Source organism: Peromyscus californicus, unplaced genomic scaffold (assembly GCF_007827085.1).
Source record: "Peromyscus californicus insignis strain IS unplaced genomic scaffold, ASM782708v3 Scaffold_18__1_contigs__length_77618521, whole genome shotgun sequence".
Lineage (NCBI taxonomy): Eukaryota > Metazoa > Chordata > Mammalia > Rodentia > Cricetidae > Peromyscus > Peromyscus californicus.
In genome coordinates, this window is record NW_026294480.1 from 4,956,516 (window position 1) to 4,968,289 (window position 11,774).

Genomic DNA, 11,774 nt, shown 5'->3' on the forward strand with positions numbered 1-11,774 from the left:
GGTGCTGTCCACCCCATTGAGTGAGCACTTAATTACCAGGTGGGTGCTGCAATAGTTCAGCTGGCTTCTGGGACACCAGTGAGCTGCAGAAGTGCATGGCCAATACCACGTGTCTGTTTTTTTTTTTTTTTTTTTTCTGTCAAGATTTGTTTTCCTAGCTTCCAGGGAAGAGGCACCCCCATGCCTGCTCTGCAGATGGCTCCTGACACATGGGAGCCAGCTGGAAGTAGGCTGCTGCATTAAGTTCAAGCAGGAGGACCCAGGGAGATCATCAGGTCGCAAACCCAGTTGCCCAACTCTCCTCTCTTTCCTGTGCTTCCAATGTAGGGTTATTTTAAAGATGATGAAGTGCTTTAATATGCAAAGCAACAGGGAGGCTTCAGTTTGAGTGTGCAAGACGATAATGATGACAACTTGAAAAAAAGAAGCTGACCCCCCCAACACTAAAACATTTCTACATGGAGTCAGGACTCCCCAAACTGTCCCAGGATGCCCTGGTCCCAACTTGGGCTCTTGGGCATCCAAAAAGGTGAGTTAAGATCGGCCAACATTTGTGCCAGCACAGATTCATATTTCTTCTAGGACAGTAGCTGCTGGACCTCCTCCTCCTCCTCCTCCTCCTCCTCCTCCTCCTCCTCCTCCTCCTCCTCCTCCTCCTCCTCCTCCTCCTTCTCCTCCTTTTGTAGAATCCAAATTAAAAGCTATAAATCACTTCATGCAGTCGGTTGCCCAGAATCATTCAGAAAAGCAGGGCTTTCTCCAGTCTGTGAGAAGGATTTAAACACCATGGACAGCGCCAGGTCTTTGTCAGTGCTAGGTCAAAGAACAAATACAAAGAAGTATAGGCAACTGAGCAAAGGTGCCCTGAAAACATACATACAAGTAACATCATATGACCTGAAAAGGTTATATTTAGGAGTGTGTGTGTGTGTGTGTGTGTGTGTGTGTGTGTGTGTGTGTGTGTGTCCAAATATGCATACAATAACAACTAGAAAAAAGAGGTCATGAATTTGCAGGACAGCAAGAGGGGTATATGGGAGGGTTTGGAGGGACGAAAGGGAAGGGGAAAATGTTGTCCTTACATTATAATCTTAAAAATAAAAATAAAAAATTAAAATAATAAATACAACAGCACTCTTGATTTTGCCAATAATTTCAGCAAGCCAGGTTCAGAAGAATCCAAGTTCAAGAGAATTGTTACTGTATGTGAATTTGTTTTAAAATAGATTATACAACCTAATGCCTGAAATTAAAGATGAGCTGAGCATGTGTCTGCTAAAATTTACATGCCCATCACCTCAGAGGGAAATTCACCTAAACACTGTCCAGTTTTCTAGCCAGCCCTAGGGATGTCTTTTGTAACAGTGGCAAGGCTGAAGCCCAGAGCTGAGAAACAGCAGAAAACCAACATGGGGCCAGGGCTGCAAAGAAGCAAGGGGCTGGCTCTGGGCTCAGACTGTCCAAAGCTGACATTGTGGGAAGAATCCTTAAGCCCTGATCCTCACTCTTGGTACCTGTGAATGGGGATGCTTCTGTCCAGAGTTATGAAGGATGAGGGATATTGCCTGGAAGGGTCTCAGCAGAAAGCTGCTTATTGTTAGGACCACCTATCCAAGAATGTTTCCATCATCACTTTAAGATTCCGATTTTTAGAAACTCAGATGTTTCTTAAAGATACTGGCTTCTCTGTGTAAGCAACTCAAATGGCCAACACACACACACACACACACACACACACACACACACACACACACACCCCTACCTGTGTGGCCACAGTCATACACTCATATGTTGCTAGAGTTTTCCTGCCTGGCCAATGGCCAATCAGTGTTTTATTTATTAACTAATTAGCAACACATTTGCCATACAGAACATTCCATAGCACTCATATTCAAACATTTCCCTATCTGCACACACCTTCCCACCCCACAGGTTCACATGCACACAGCTGCACACATGTTCACTCATGCACATCACAGACTCAGTGAATTCAGTTACTTTTCATTCTCCTGCTTCTGAGAAGCCAATGAGAGACAGCTGTCTGCGTTGATGCTGGGAGAACCCAGGGGACAGCTCTGTGCCTGCAGCAACAGTTATTCCCTATTCTTTCTGTGTTTTCCCAGCTGTGCTCAAGTGAATAATGCTCTTCTGCTAAAACCTGGAAACCATGAGTGTTCCTTACATGGCAAAAGGGACTTATGGGACATGAGTAAGGATCATAGCAGCACGTATTACCTTGATGTGTTAAGATGAACCAATGGCATCACAAAGATCCTTTCAAGTTGGAGGCAGTGGGGCCAGCATCTGAGAAGCCGATATGAGGCAATGGATGATGGAGGATGCCCTCTGAGGAGAGAGCAGGGGCTGCAAGCCAAGGACACTCACGTGAAACAGTCCCCCACTAGAAGCTGAGAAACAAGGAATGGGTTTCTCTCCAGATCCCCACAGACCTCTAGACATGAGGCAATGAAATCAATTTTGAACTTCCATCCTCTCTGTCAGGTGACTAATTTACATGATTTCAAATCACTAAATTTGTGGCAGCTTCTTGTGGCTTCCACAATAAATTAAAATGTCAATTGTTTTATGGCAGGTGTACATGCCTGTGTATGTCTTTCCTTTTCTGGACAAATGAATCATGCGAAGTTGGTTGTTTTATGCTGTTTGGAATTTGTTGGAATCAATCCCTAGCACAGCAACACTTAAAAATATTTTCATTTATTCTTTGAAATTTTCATACATGCATACAATGTATTTGTACAGGAGTAATATCCACCCTGTAGCTGTATTTTTTCTTACTCTTTGGGGGCCCACCACCCAGCTCCCAAATAAATACATGGAGACTGATTTTTACTCATGAATGTCCTGCCTTAGCTTGGCTTGTTTCTAGCCAGCTTTTCTAACTTAAATTATCCTGTTTCTCTTTAACTACAGTTTGCCTCTGGGCTTTTTACCTTTCTTTATTCTATATATCTTTCTTTCCTTCTTACTCTGTGGCTGGCCCCTGGCACCCTCCTCTCCTCCTTTTCTTTCTCCTCACCCCTCTTGAGCCTAGAGTTCTTCTATTTATTCTCTCTTCCTGCCAGTCCTGCCTAGCCTTCTCCTGCCTAGCTATTGGCTCTTCAGCTCTTTATTAGACCAATCAGGTGTTTTAGGTAGACAAAATAACACAGCTTCATGGAGTTAAACAAATGCAACATAAAAGAATGCAATACATCATTGTATCATTAAGCAAATATTCCACAGCATAAACGAATGTAACACATCTTAAAGTAACATTCCACAACACCACCCCTCACTCCCCATTATAATGCCCCCCAAGTCCTCCTAACAGTTTCCCCTCCCAACTCTGTGGTCTCTTTAATTATTTTTAATAGCCCACTGAGTCCAGTTGGTGCTGCCTATATGTAAATGTGTGAGGTGTGAGGTGATCCACTGAGACATGGACAACCTAGCAGGGGCCATATCCCTTAAAGAGCCATCACTTCCAGTGGCCATCAACTGCCGACAGCTCCACAGCTAATGATGGGGCCTTAGGGTCCTCTTTCCTGTCCATGCTGGAGCTTCGCCTGACTCGATTTTGACAGTACCACCTTTTAAAAGGGAGTCCGAAGAATTCCTTTGCATGGGTGACTGTGTTACGTCTGCTGGTTTTCAACACCTTCACGTGTATTCATTTCACTAGCAGAAGTGGTGCAGTACCTCTGTAACCTCAGGTGGCCACATCTCAAGAGTGTCAGCCCTGTGCCGTGTTTGCAGTGTGGACTGCAGGCTGGCACCTGCCACTCATTCTCATTCCAGTGCTGGGAGCCCTTCCCCACGATTACCAAAAGCAAGGGGTATAGCATAAATCTTAAAAGTTCTTATTAATAAAAACAAACCTGAAGCCAGGTATTGGGGTGATTGCTGGAAGATCAGAGAAACAGAACAAGCCACAGCTACCTCACCTCACCAATTCCTCAGCTGATCCTGTTTCCTCAGACTGGAAGCCTCTGAGTCCTCATCCAAATGAATCTCAGCTGAACTGCTGCTAGAAGCCTAAAAGCTTAACCAGCTCTAGTTCCTGGTTTTCACGCCTTATATACCTTTCTGCTTTCTGCCATCACTTCCTGGGATTAAAGGCTTGAGTCACCATGCCTGGCTGTTTCCAGTGTGGTTTTGAACTCACAGAGATCCGAATGGATCTCTCCCTCCCAAGTGATAGGATTAAAGATGTGTGTGCCACCATTTTCTGGCCTCTATGTCTGTCTAGTGGCTGTTCTGTTCTCTGACCCCAGATAAGCTTATTAGGATGCACAATATATTGGGGGACACAATATATCACCACAAGGAGGCTTTGTCCTCTGTCATTTCCCCACCGAGAAAGGCCATCCTTCTCATCCTTTTGGCCGTTGATTCAACATATATGTAGTTTTATTCCAAAAGACACCTGAGCACTTTTTATTTCACATTTTTTTACTTGTTCTGTCATGACACGTTTGTTCCATCACAGCAGCTTAAATTTATTCAACTTCCAGTCTGCAGAAAGGGCCAAACCGGTCATCACCCGCTTTGACCATGTGTAGTGAATACTCAGGGTTTTTTTTTAATTCAAAACACTGGCATGAATGACATCAAGATGGGCTCTGAATAGCACAGACATAAATCAAAAGCTGGTGCTTGGGAGTGTTAAAGTTGCAGAGAAGACTAATGGGCAGAAGAATGTTAAAACGCAAAGGACTGGGCTGGGAGAAAACTACTTACTGAGGAAGCGTGAGGACCCAAGTTCAAATCCCCAGCACCTGTGTAAAAAGTCCGCCATGGCTGTGCACATGCTTGTGATGCCAGCACTGTGGTAGCAGACACAGGAGCATCATCGGGACCCACTGGCCGTCAACCTATTTCCAGCTTCAATGAGAGACTTTGTCTCCAGGGAATAATGTTGTGGAATGTTATTGTAACTAGGTAAAAATGTGTAACATTTGTTTGTGCTGCTGCAGAATGTTACTTTAACTGTGTAAAGGCGTGTTACTTTTGTTTATTCTGCATTTGTTTAACGATGTAAGGATGTGTGTTAATTATGTGAAGATGTGTGGTGTCAGTTTCACCTTGCCTGCCTACGGCCCCTGATTGGTCTAATAAAGAGCTGAGTGGCCAGTAGCTAGGCAGGAGAAAGGATAGGCGGGGCTCCCAGGCAGAGAGAATAAATAGGAGGAGAACTCTAAGCTCAAAAGGAAGGGAAAGGGGGAATGAGAGAAGGAGAGGAATGAGAGAAGAAGGAGGAGAGAACGTGGACACACCCAGGGCAAGAAACCAGGCAGCAGACAGCTAGACAGACAGACGCAGAGAAGCAGTGAAAGTAAGATATAGAGAAGTAAGAAAGGTAACAAGCCCCTAGGCAAAGGGTACATAGAGAGAAACAGGTCAAGCTAGGCAGAAAAGAGCTAAGTGAAGGCCGAACATTCAAAACTAATGATAAGTCTTTGTGACATGATTTGGGAGCTGGTTGGTGGCCTAAAAGAAAAAGCCTGGTACAGAATAAGGCATGGGGTGATAGAGAAGAACACCCAGTGGTCTTCTCTGGCCTCTGTGCACATGCACTGGTATGCACCCACACCCACACATGCCCACAAACCACAGATTCACATTCTCACAAAAACGCAAAGAATTGATGTATTCTCAAAAAGACCTGTATTTTTACAAAAATTATTGATTCTCAGCCTTGTGATTAATATTAAGTTGGCGTGTATGAGATGCCAGGTTTACCAGAAACACGGAGAAGTGAACTGAGAGAGACCAGGCTAAAATCAGTGGGTGCATGTGCAGGTGTTTGTCAAGGGTGGGTGAGATATGGACCATTGGTGGTATCAAAAGACACCAACAGACTTGGCAAGACCAGCTCTTAAGCTCATAATAAAATACTGATACAGGGGCTGAAGAGACGGCTCAGTGGTTAAGAGTGCATATTGGTCTTGCAGAGGACTGGAGTTCCATTCCCAGCACCCACAGCAGAGGATCTTCTGCCCTCTTCTGGTCTCATGAGGTACTGCATAACCCATAAACAAGGTAATTATCTGTCAATTAAAATACCAACACAATCCTCTCTAGAATTAAAATCCAAGACACTAACTTCAAAAGGACAGAGGATATAAAATGTTCCTACCATGCCAGCAAGAAGAAAAATAGAAGGAAGGAAGAGTAAAGAATGGAAGAAGTACAAAGAACAGGAAGTTAAGAAGTAAGCAGCAGTTTATCAACTGGGATTTTTTAAATGGTGTGATACCCATGGTGCACAAAACCCACGTATGTTACCTACAAGGTAAATTGCCCCCCGCCCCGCAAAGCTGACTCTAAAAGGCTGATGATCCAACTTGGTTCTCATCACCTAAGATTCCTTTTGTAAGTCTGGTGGTTTTGCATTTCCATGTACATTTTAGCATCAGCTTGTCAGTTTCTGAAACAATAATCATGCCAGAGTTTTACTTAGGATCCAGGTGAACCCACACATCAGTTGGAGAGAATGTAGCTTTTTCTAGTCCCTGGAGATGATATGCCCCTCCTGATTTGCCCCTTTACATGCAAAGATCGCCCACATGGCCACGGCTAGCTTTAACGGTCAACTTGACACAGTCTACAGTCACCTGGGAAGGATGTTTCATGGAGGAGCTGTCTAGAACTGGCCCCTGGGTGTGTCTACGGAGGAGTGTCTCGATGACTGTGAAGAACGCCCCAGTGAGAGTGTCCGTTCCCTGGGCGGGGGATCCTGGCTTTTTCAAGAAGGGAGAGCGCACACTTGGCACAGGCATGCGTTCATTTATAGCTTTCTGCTTCTTGGCTGTGGATTCATGTGTCATCTTCTTCAGGTTCCTGTCCCGTGACTTCCCTCCTACGGCGGACGTCTTGGGACTCTGAGCTGACTTAAGCACTTTCTCTCTTCAGTTGCTTTTGTGTGAGTGTTGTGCAACAGCAACAGAAAAAAATACTCAGATACTCCTCAGTTTTTGAGATTAGTAGATCATTTCCCCTTTCCCTTTCCTCTCTCCAGAATCTGCCACATACTCCTCCTCACTCACTTTCAAGTTCATGGTCTCTCTTTTTTAATTCATTGTTGTTTCATACATATTTGTATATGCGTTTGTGTTCCTAAATACATAAGTACAACATGCTCAGTCTGTATAGTGTTACTTGTATGCATGTTTTCAAGACTGACCATTTGGTATTGGGTAACCAATTGTGTGGTGATATTGTGTTTCCCAATGTATTGTGCATCCTAATAAACTTATCAGGGGTCAGAGAACAGAACAGCCACTAGATATAGAGGCCAGAAAATTGTGGCACACACACCTTTAATCTTAGCATTCCAAAGGCAGAGATCCATCTGGATCTCTGTGAGTTCAAGGCCACACTGGTAACAGCCAGGCATGGTGACTCATGCCTTTAATCCCAGGAAGTGATGGCAGGAAGCAGAAAGGTATATAAAGCATGAGGACCAGGAACTAGGCCTGGTTAAGCTTTTAGGCTTTTGAGTAGCAGTTCAGCTGAGATTCATTCAGATGAGGACTCAGAGGCTTCCAGTTTGAGGAAATAGGATCAGCTGAGGAAGTGGCAAGGTGAGCAAGCTGTGGCTTGTTCTGCTTCTCTGATCTTTCAGCGTTCACCCCATACCTGGCTCTGAGTTTGTTTTTTATTGATAAGACCTTTTAAGATTTATGCTACGCAATGGTATTGCTCTTCCCTGGGGAAGACTGTTTCTTCTGCTCTCAGTATTCTTTAGTTCCTGTAGTTCTTTGTGTAGGGCTGAAGCCTGGTACATAGTTTTTTAAGGTTTGTTTTTAATTATGTGTATGTGAAAGCGAATGCAGTAGTCCAGGAGTCCTGAGAAGTCAGATCTCCCTGGAGGAGGAACCACAGGCAGCCATAAGCCACCTGACATGGGCACTCGAAGCCAAACTCTGGTCTTCTGTAAGAACAGTGTGCTCTTTCAACCACTGAGCCATGTCTCCAGCTCAAGGCACACATTTTGATATATGTATTTCTAGGTGTTCTATTTTTATGCTAATTCAGTGTGTTTTTACTAAGGTCATACTTTGACAATTTTATACATGTATATAGTGCATTCTGGTTATTCTGTCCCCATACTCTCTCATCTCCCACATACCCCTATCACATCCCCCATATCCCTATCACTTCCCCCCACACACCAGTCCCTTTAACAGATTCATGGCTTTAATTTTGTTGTGGGACCCATTTAGTGTTAGACTTTTTAAGCCTCACATTCTCCTTCTTTACCATGTGTTTATAGAAATTGTTGAGGTCTGGATGAGAATGTCCCCCTAGCCCCCATAGGCTCATATATTTGAATGCCAACCCCAGTTGGTGGAGATGTTTGGGAAGGATTAGGAAGTGTGGCTTTGTTGGAGAAAGTGTGTCACTGGGGGTAGGATTTGAGGTTTTAAAAGCCCAAGACATTCCCAGTTACCTCTCTTTGCCTTCTACTTGAGAAACAAGTAGTTTCTCAGCTAGTGCTCCAGCACCATGCTTGCCTGCCTGCTGCTCTGCTCTCCACCATGATGGTCATGAACTCTACCCCTCTGCAACTGTGAGCCCCAAATCAAGCATTTTATTTTACAAGTTACCTTGGTCATTTTGTTTTGTCATGGTGTGTGGTCGTTTGAAAGAAAATGGTCCCCCAAACGGAGTGGCACTATTAGGAAGTGTGGCCTTGTTGGAGAAAGTGTGACACTGTGGGGGGCAGGCTTTGAGGTCTCTTTGGCTCAAGCTTCCCTCAGTGTGACACTCAGACAACACTTCCTGTTGCCTTTGAGTCAATATGTTGCAGCTCCTTCTCCAACACCGTGCCTGCCTGCACGCTGCCATTCTCCCCACCTTGGTGCTAATGGACTAAAACTTCTGAAACTGTAAGCCACCACCTCAATTAAATGTTTTCCTTTATAATAGTTGCCTTGGTCATGGTGTCTCTTCACAGACATAGAAACCCTAACTAAGACATATGGTAATAGAGTGGTAACTAAGACAGAAGTTGGTACCAGGAGTGGGGTATTGCTGTGACAGGCCTGACCATGCTGCTTTCTGGAGGAATGTGGGAGACCTTGGGACTTTGGACTGGAAAAGTGGTTAGATGCTGTTAGTGGGTCCTAATGGGAGATCCTGATAGGAGCTTGGAGGACATTAGTGACGACAGCATGGTGTACTACAGAGACACAGCTCAGGGTTTCAGAGGGAAACACATTAGCAACTGGGCTAGACACCAGGGGGACAGTTTGGCAAAGAATATGGCTTTTGTCCTTATCTTAATAATCTGGCTGAGACTAAATTGAAGAGTGTTGGACTAATTTCATTGGCATAAAAGATTTAAAGAGCCTCATATTGACTCTGTCATGTGGTTATTAGTGATCACTCTTGTGCAGCTTTACAATGAGAAAAGATTAATAGTCAACTTTGCCCATAAGCCATGTTGCTGGCCCCGTTCTATAATTCTTGAATCAATAAATAGGCCAAGGATAAAAGGATGCAAGATATGTCAGTAGACATGAAAAAAATATCTGATACTCATTTCTATATTTTAAGAAAGCTTCTAGAACAGGGCTGAGGATGTCATTTCCTTAATAATCAAATAGCTTATTAAAAATCAAGAAAGTATATTCAACAATGAAAAATGGAGTACTTCTATTAAAATCAATAGGAGAAAATGTCTACTCTACCATCACTAGTAGATTCATCACTGATGTGAAACTTTTAGATGATAGCATAGATAAGAAAAACATGGTGGAGATGGCCCAGTGGTTAAGAGCGCTGACTGTTCTTCCGGAGGACCCGGGTTCAATTCCCAGCACCCACATGGCAACTCACAATTGTCTGTAATTCCAGTTCCAGGGGATCTGACACCTTCACACCAATGCACATAAAATAAAGTTAAATAAGTTATTTTTTAAAAAAGAAATAAATTTAAAAAGAAAAAAACATGGCACTGTATGTCATGAAGTAGGAGAGTGGTTTATTATACATCTGAAGAGCACAAGGGAATCAATCCATTAAAATTACTTAGTAATGAATTTCAGATTAGTATCTGGTAACTAATCAAATACTCAGAAACTAATAACTTTCTAACATGGCAGCAATAACTATTAAAGTTGAAAAACTACATGTTTTCCTTTTTCTTGAAGATCTAAATACAACATAGGCATTTATTTTATAATATGTATAATTATATAACTTATCATTAACATGATGCATATTAACAGCAGTCACTTCTAGGTTTGAGAATTACTTTAAAGACCGCAGTGTTTGACTGCACACAAACTTCCTTCCCTCTCTGACTCTAGCTCACTAGAACAGACTGGACATTCACCCTTTGAAGCACTTCTTCAGGCATGCAAAAGACAGGACTAACAGGTTTAATCTACTCCTCTCCCAGAAGTGACAATCCACCAATGCCAGATAGGTATGAAAAGGATCCACCGCATCTCCTGGACTCTCTGCCAAATCTTCAGTCTTGCCATCTTGAAAAAAACCACACGCCTTTCCTCCATCAATCCAATGCAGCTTCCCAATTGTCTTCAGGGAAGCCAAACCCTACCACGGATAGCATGCATCTGGTAACTTTTCTGGTCTTCCATTGAATCCACCTGGGGCAACTATCATTCACAAAGCCACTAACCACGTAAGTCAGAATTCGCTTGATGCAACTGACTAATTATTATTGCCAGGAATCTTATGTAACAAAAGATCTTCCCAGCATGAGATTCAGAGCCTGGTCTGCACCTAAATCCATCATCAAAGTTCATATAGGACAAAACAAATTCAATTGCCTTCCCCACACTCACAGCTTCAAGCTTGCCCAAGAGAGCCAAAGTTACCACTGTAGAAAATGAGAATCTTGTATCACTTTCTCCCCAAATGTCTCCAGCAAAAGAATGATCTCCTTTCTGTGGACTTTGAACATCTGCCACAACTTTATTTACATCGGTAACATTAACACTATGGTACACAGTAAGGGTCAGGACAACACTAAGAGTGTACAGAAGAAGTGGATCATGTCCAATTTCAGCACTTATTCCCCAACACTCATGTTGGCATGACTTGATAAATACCAGTATTTTTTCTCAGTTCATGAAATGAAGCTGTCCATTAGATCCATCATGGTCAGCAGACAGTGGTGGTACATGCCTTTAATCCCAGCACTCAGGAGGCAGAGGCAGGCAGATGTGTGAGTTCGAGGCCAGCCTGGTCAACAAAGTGAGTTCCAGGATAGTCAGAGCTACACACAGAGAAACCCTGTCTCAAAAAACAAAAACCGACCAAACAAAAAGATCCATCATGGTCAGGGCCCAATAAATGCCACTAGTTTTCAAATACTCGATACACAGTATTCATAATCAGCTTTCTTTTTTTAAGGTATAGGAGGCAAAATAATCAGCGTGCTTCTCCAGGAACACCCTTCTGCAGTGTGCCCATGCCTACCTGCCAAAAGCCCATGTATTTTCAATAATAAAATTAGCAATACACTTAAGGAGAATGTGCAGTCACTGTGAAGTAACGGACATTTTTGCAAGATAGCTTTTGAACAAGTGAAGACAATGTTCATTTCTGTGGTAGACTTACATTAATCCTTAGATACTCAGTTACAGTTAAATAAGATTAAGTTATAGATACTAAAATGTCATATAATCCAATATATTTTAATTTATAAAACTATTGAAATTTTGTTTTTGAACTTATATTAATAATAATATTATAAAATTTAATTAATATGACTATAGATAAGTTAGTATTAA

At 42.9% G+C, this 11,774-nt stretch overlaps 1 pseudogene; it reads right to left on the reverse strand.

Annotated features, from left to right (window-relative positions):
* Positions 1-9,974: 9,974 nt before the first annotated feature.
* On the reverse strand, positions 9,975-11,111 carry LOC128113810 (geranylgeranyl transferase type-2 subunit beta-like; annotated as a pseudogene).
* Positions 11,112-11,774: the final 663 nt, after the last annotated feature.